Source organism: Poecilia reticulata, linkage group LG5 (genome assembly GCF_000633615.1).
Source record: "Poecilia reticulata strain Guanapo linkage group LG5, Guppy_female_1.0+MT, whole genome shotgun sequence".
Lineage (NCBI taxonomy): Eukaryota > Metazoa > Chordata > Actinopteri > Cyprinodontiformes > Poeciliidae > Poecilia > Poecilia reticulata.
In genome coordinates this window covers 32,711,451-32,719,101 of record NC_024335.1, presented here as the reverse complement: position 1 = coordinate 32,719,101, position 7,651 = coordinate 32,711,451, and the positions used below count along the sequence as shown (strand labels likewise).

Here is a 7,651-nt window from a genome sequence, read left to right as displayed (position 1 = left end):
ATATATAAAACAAGACTATTTAAAAAATAACGCACTCCTCCAACACCTGGAACCAAGCCCCCTTGAAATTGATAATTGCTCTAACTGATTTTAAACCCCAGCTCCTCCTTAACCTTAGATCAAGCTTTTCTTGATCACTGGCTTCTAAATCTGTTGAGGGAAATAAAAAAACAGATTACATCTATGTTAGAATCGAGGGAAAAAAATTGTTATGCTCTGGTTTAAAGGCTTTTTGAATGAAAGAAGATGGGCAGAAAGGGAGCACATCCCCACCTGTTGTTATGAACTACAGGTCAGCTGGCTTAAAAAGAAAAAAAAGCAACATTTCCAGCATACAGAAAAATAAACAAAAAATAATGCAAAAAATAAGAAGTGTTTTTCTTTATAGACCGTGTATTAAGGTAACCCTGTTAGGATCAGGATCCGCTTTATTCACCAAGTTTAAGCAAACTAACAAGGAATTGGCATTTGCTTTTACAGATATTTAAAATATAAATATATTAAAAATGGAAAGTATTTCTTGTAAATATTTATATATCTAGTGTTTTAGCAAAAGCAGAAGACAAGGGTGAATTAATGCAAATATTTATGGTGTCATACTGTGTGCTTAAATGGTTTGTGTCCAGGATGTGTGGGGTTTGCAGAGACTTTTAGCCAACCTTCCCCTGACATCCGTTTTACATTATAAGTAGCGGAAAAGGGGTTAATTTAGTGTTCAACACTCATTCCATTGAAAACTACTTGCAATATTGCAAAAAATGCCTTAGATTTAATACTACCGCCCACCCAAAAGAAAAAAAAAAATCAGCAGGTTAAGGATTATTCCCTTAACTTTGAAGGAAATAATCCCGGATTATGAGGCCTGGTCATAATTTCAATAACCAATGATGAGTGACAGAAATGTTCCATTTATCCATACAGTTAAAAAAAGTATTTTGTAGTCATTTATATTTCTAAAAGAGAACCTGGAATCAGTTAATTTTGGACAAAACTTTAGAAAAAAATCTGCAGCAAAATTGGGGACCATGCATCTCCAGTGTGAATTATTACTGTTATTTAGTGTTACTATGTTAGATCCAAATACTTTACATTTTCACTCTTATGTAAGACTCTCAACTCAGGGTGTTTATGCTTACAAATATTTTACATAAATGTCAGCTAATGAGATTAAAGACATTTTTAACTAACTAATTAGAATAATAATTTGCCCCATTACAGTTATCAAATGTTAGTGCACAGCCTTTTACAGTTGACCTTTGTCATTCAGTCCCTTTGTGTGAAAATACACAGGGGATAAACGGCAAGATGTGTTTCCTGAAAGGGGAGGAGAGGTGGAAAAAGCCCATTCTGCCCCTAAATCTCCGCCACAGCCGACGCCACCAGCTTTTCTGCAAAGCTAGGAAAAAGTTCCCCGAGGGGGGGCAACGTCTGCCAATTCAAACAGTGCTTGACGCCCCCGCCTATCTCTGGCCTGCCTCTGTGGTCCTGCCTTCACCGGGGCTTCCTGAGGGCTTGCTGCAGCTGGAGCGTTTTGAATAAAGGTAACAGCAATGTCACAGCTACTGTAAACTCGGCCGGGTTTGCTCCTGTCAGCAGGACATTCCTAATAAAAGCAGAAATAACCCCACCTAAAACACAACGCATTGTATTTTTTTTGTTGTTGGTTTTTTTTTCCTTTTTTCCCCCACAGGCCTCCCAAGTCTAAACTTCCCATGAGTTACAAAGAGAGTACACAGGCGGGAAAGGGCAACCACTGCCTCCTCAATTCCTGCCAAACAAAATGCCAGGAGGAATGGCAGTTCCACTCGGCTCCCGGCTTTAAATATACGAGCAATTTAGAAAATGATTAGTCTTATTTTCTTGTTGAGTGCCTGACACCACAGAGGAAACCAGAACAATCATGCAAGCTGGTGCTCTTTTTTCTTTTTTTCTGCTGAATTTAGAAACACTAATTAGTTTTGCTCTTGTAAAAGCCAACCTGAAAACGACCAATTAGAAAGTGAAAATGAGATGTGTGGAGGAAACAAGAACTTGTCGTTTGCTTGCTTTAAAGTCCCACGTGTGCAACTTTTCCATGATGACTTTCACACAGAAAAATCAGGATTGACTGGCCCAAGTCTTGGTGTCATGTACACTGCTCTCCGGAGCTGTGCGGCCCTCACTTCTCTCTGTCAGGAGGAAACGATTAAAGATCTGCGGGGCCACATCAAAACCAGCGGCAGGCCAGTTTGACCATGCAGATGTCTGAGGCGCCAGGCAGGGGAGGCTGACCACAGCACCAGCTGGTTTCAGCTCAGGGCCAAACTGCTAATACCCCCCTCCTCCCCTCACAGGTTCCTTGTTTCTATGAATTTCCTGTTTCAAGGGTAATAATTCCTCCCCATAAAAGGTTTGTTTCAATCCAATGAGTGATGTTTCAGCCTTTGGGTGCTTTGAAACCTCACCTGCTGAGTGGTTGTTAAGAAAAGTGAGTGTAAAACTTGTGGAAATTATCTTATTTTGCGAGAATTTCATCACTATTCCCAAAGCAAACAATAGCGGGCATTTCATCACTGTCGACCTGAAGACGGATGGGCTGTCAGCACTCAACCCCTCCCACCACCCCCACTTATCCAGGATCCAGCTCCTGGACTACAAAGAAGTGGCTAAAAAAGGCCGGAGCAATTGCTTTCCCCGACCTGCGTCTTTTACTGGGGAGGAATTCTCAGATGTCAGATTGCTGCCAACGTCCTTGTAGCCAATGGCGGAGAGGCCAGCAAGTTCACATTAACTGTGGAGTGTAACTGCGCTGAACATCTGCTCATGAATGAGAGCGCTGCCCACTAAACTCGGCGAGCCCGGAGCCCCACTTATGAAAAATTCAACGCTCTCCTCGTTGGCACACATGTTTTTTGAGGGGGGGTTTTGCACTATTCTCCCGAGCCCCGGGAATTATATTAGGAGAATTTCAGCGTGGTCTGGTGTATCCGAGGGAACAGCTGGCACTGAAAAGGGGATGTGCTGCTTAGCGAGAACTCGGGGAGCACATGGGAGATCTGCCTTCTCCTGTACCATTTGTCCTTGAAGGGAAAAAAAAACCCCATCAAGTTTAGAGATCTAGATAATTCTAAGAAAGCAAAGGCTACGATAACTGATGGCACACCACGTGTTCTACAGTAGACAGAGCAAAATGGAGCCAAATCTGACAAAAGACAATGGAAGAAAAGTGAGAGTGTTTCATCGTTTCACTAGGAAAAGTGTGGGTGTTAAAATACCCTCATCCACCATGGATGTGACATAAGACTGCACCTCTACAGTCCTGTCCTTCATACACTCTGTTACTGATTAAAAATCCCTTAATACTTCTGACAACACTGAGTTTCAAAGCATACATTATTAAAACATATTTTAATGCAGGATGAGTCACGTGCAGATCTTCTGGGATGACTGATTGAAAGGATCCCATCCCTGCAGCTTGAACAGAGCAAGGCAAAGCCGCATATGCAATTAGTTGTGCAGCACACTGCACTTGTTACAGTACAATTAACTCATTACTTTCTTGTTTTTAACATGGAGAACTGTACTTCTACATTTAAACAATAGATTAGCACATATAATATAGTTTTCTCTATTCTGTATGAACTGTAGGCTTGTTGAACGCACCACTTCAGCCAGTTTTTGATGCGCTTTTTAATCAGGCGTTCCCCAAAGTTTCCTGCCCATAACTCTTCACCATGCTGTCATCTAAAGATGCGTTTAATTCAATGTCCATGTTAGAGATGATATTCAGAAGGGATGTTTTATTGACTGATTTAGTTACATCTGCTTAAAGTTGAAAGTGTCCCAGGCATCTGCACCAAATATAGTCAGGGGAGTGAATTGTAATCTGTCAAAATGACGGACAGGCTTCAAATTTTTCCGTCGATTAAAAAAAATACAGAAAGTATTCCATTAATGCAACCCCTGATCATTAGTGTCATTCCGCTGGGAAAACTTTATGCAGACATGGTATGAAAACAGAACAAAACAAAAAAGGAAAGAAAAATGTGGAGAGTTTAAAGAGCCATAGGTTGCAGACCCGTGGTGCAATGTATTGTATTTCTTGCCTGTTCCATAAAGATCAATGGGTGAAATTAACATGTCTGGCCTTGTGCAGAAAAGGCATTATCATCTACTGTTTGTGATCAGATCACAGGTGGAGAGCGTTAAACATGAGCATGAAAGCCCTAAAGGCATGTGGATGTCTGATAGCCACACAGGAACCCCCTTCTCCTGCTGTGCATGTAAAAACAAAGTACTTTAAGATAAGAGATGATGAAGCCTGTGTGTTATTTTTCCAGGTCTTGCTGTGGGAGCTGCATTGGTGTTTGACAGAAGAACAATAAGGCATATTTTTTGCTTTTTTGTAAATAACAGACATCAATTTTGACACACGATTGTGCACCATGCTTCTAAGTGTTGGGACACAAACTAAGAGTCTCCCACTCATGATCGGATCATCTCTAGATACACGTTTAATCGTTGGTGTGAACTTGAATGCACATGGTGACACGAGCCAGCGATACGTTTCTGCCAAGGATGATGAAACCTTTTCTCTGTTCTTAAGGAAGTGAGGACTCCTGACAAACACTACTAATAAAAGATTACCACACTCAGTAATTTCACTTCTTCCTTTCTGGAAATACAGTTAGAGGATTTCTAGATGTCAGCACAGAATGAGAAGTGAGGGAATGTTCATGTTTATCCTTCTATTTATTAATCCTAATCTCAGAACCACTGTTCCTCAAGACTGGTTGAGGTGTGTAAATAAAAATGGTATGGAAACAAAGCAGTGCATAATTTGTGATGTGCAAGAAAAATGCTATGTGGTTTTTCAATGTTTTTTAACAAAAAAAAATCACATGTAATAATTTGCATTACTTTAACACACATAAATAAAATCCAGTGCAACCATCTGCCTGAACACTGAATGTTTGAAAGCATTCAGTGTTCAGCCTACATGCAGCCTACAGCCTACATGCTAAATCTGAGGTGTGTGGGGGGAAACATGGATGTGGCAGCATCATGATGCTGTGGGGATTCTTTTTCTTTTTATTTTGGCAGGGTCAGGGGAGCTGATCAGAGCTGATGGAAAGATGGAAATAACACCTAATACGACTTAGTCTTCAAGTTCATATTTTTTCTAGTATAAAGAATATGACTAGTGATGCACCGATATGAAAATTGTTGACTTGATATAACTATTGCTGTTAAGGCAATAGTTATATCGGACAGATGACCAACATTGACCAATTTTACATATATATTCCACTCAGAGGTTGCTAGACGTTTTTGTTATCCGCGGACAGCATTAAAAAAAAATTGGTCATATGCTATTTTTACCCCTCAAATTATAATCATATTAACATAGACTATTTAGCCGCATTTTTGTGCGCTTTAAACTACTATTTACATAGTTGAACTGTGAATCCAGATCTATCACACATAAAGCACACTAACGTTTTTATGAAAAAAAACACAGACTGTGGCCCCAATAACTTATAATAACTGAAATTAAACGACTTCACTTTAATTACCAGCACCTCACCTGCTGGGGTCTGAAGGCACAGTGCCTCGTGCAGGTGCAGCGGGGTGCCCCTTTTGCTCCTTGCCCCCAAGTGCCCTTTTGGTCAATTTTTTTGAAAAATGTATTTATTTTTATTATTATTATTTCCTAAGCCCTCTGACACATAATAACATGTACTAAAATTATTTTGGTTTTTGTTGTATTTTTCAAGAAAAACAACATAATAAGCCCTCCGGTCACCTTGTTACCTTTGACCTTTTGCATGTGATGCACGACACAATTGCCTTTCGCACAGTGAGATAAAGTGGCTAAAAGCTTTAAAGATTATTTCAAGTTGTAAAGAATTTCTCATGTAATCTGCCCTAATTGCTGTATTTAACCTTGTCCTGTTTGTAACCTCTTCCTATTTGTATCCCTTTCCTGTTTGTAATTTTTGCTCTGTTACCTTCCTTAAGCCTCATTGTTCATTTAGTTACTATTTACGTAACTTGCTGTACATATTATTGTAATAAATAAAAGACTTCCTCTACTCAAAGCTTGAGATAGGCACCAGCAACACTCCCGACCGCACTAAGGGACAAGGGTGTATGGAAAATGGATGGATGAATGGATGGACTTCCTGTATGCAAATTAAAAATTAAAAATAAAAAACAAAAGAGATAAGGCATCTAACTGGAGCTCAACGTAGCGAACGTTCCAGATTACAGAACAGTTTTTGGTGAATTAAAAAAACAAAAAAAAAACATTTTTGGTGAATAAAGTGGAGTAGACCTGCTGCTTGTCAGATGACGGAAAACAAAGTATCGTTTCTGCTTCAGCTCGGAGTCGCGGTTTAAGCAGAGAGGTAATGAAATACAACAGACACTGACAGGCCTCTGCGTCTGCCTTTCTCTGAAGAACTACAGAGCGGGAGGAGACAGTGAGGTGAGGAGAAACTGTTCTTATCTATCGAGCCAGTATTTCTATCATACAGACATTAGGCTGTTGTTGGTGTGCTATTAGCTAGCTGCTAGCTAACGATTTTGCTAGCAAAGCAAGATAACTAAAAAGCTTCTTAACTGTATTGTTAATGATATCAGTCATTCTTCAGTATCGCTTATGCAATGGGGCACATCGCCCGTCCAAAACCTGTCATCTCCATAATGGATATATGTCCGATCTTCTAATTTCCTTTGCTGCATAATGTACATTGCATTTATTCTAACATTAGGTAAATGTATCTTGAAGGAGAATAACACTTAAATAAAAGTCCAACAAGGATTTAAAATTAAAAATAACTCACTCTGAATTAACATGATAGATATAATGTATGTAATAATCAATCAAGCTGCTCCTGTCCAATAAAAGCGTGTCATTAATGAAGGGGAAAAAACTCAATCCAGACGTTAAGTAATATTGTTATGTTGTGCTACGGACAGAGAGACATATTGGTTTAAACACAAGGGTAAATAATTGGTAGTGTGGTGTGTATTATAGTATTCTGATCATAATTCATTATGTTTTGCTTTTTTCAGTTCAGATGCCACACAGTGGCGGAGCCAGAGGGGAGTCCGGTGGGGCCAGTGCCCCCCCTGTCATCTGATTGGCCCCCCTAGTGGCCCCCCCAGATGATTGACATGCAACAGCACCAGGTTATTCCTGTACATTATTTGGAATCATTCTAAGTCAACCTAACATCTAAAGAAGAAAAACAATAATAAATATATGAAAAGAAAATGTATAAAACTTTATATAAGTCCATGTGACATAAATAAATAGATTTTTATCAGGCGCGATACCAGCCTCCTTTATACTCATAACAACAAGCTGATATTCTTCTCCTGGATGTTTCAGTTGTGCTGCGTTGTGGTGCAACTCAAAGGCTAAAGCACTTCATACCTGGTGGTGATGGTAAAACACCAGTGGTGGAGAAAGTACTCAAAAAATGTACTTAAGTAAAAGTACAAATACACAGACAAAAATGTACTCAAGTAAAAGTCAAAGTATCGCATTAACATTTTACTTAAGTAAAAGTAAAAAAGTACTGGTTTTTAAAAATACTTAAGTATTAAAAGTAAAAGTACTTGCTGAATGCATTGCCTAATCACTAATATCATTAAGTGTACC

General features: G+C 39.3%; 1 protein-coding gene across 1 annotated transcript in view; it reads right to left on the bottom strand.

Moving 5' to 3' along the window:
• Positions 1-7,651, bottom strand: part of foxp1b (forkhead box P1b) — a 361,422-nt gene that overhangs the window by 286,323 nt on the left and 67,448 nt on the right. The window lies entirely within an intron of this gene.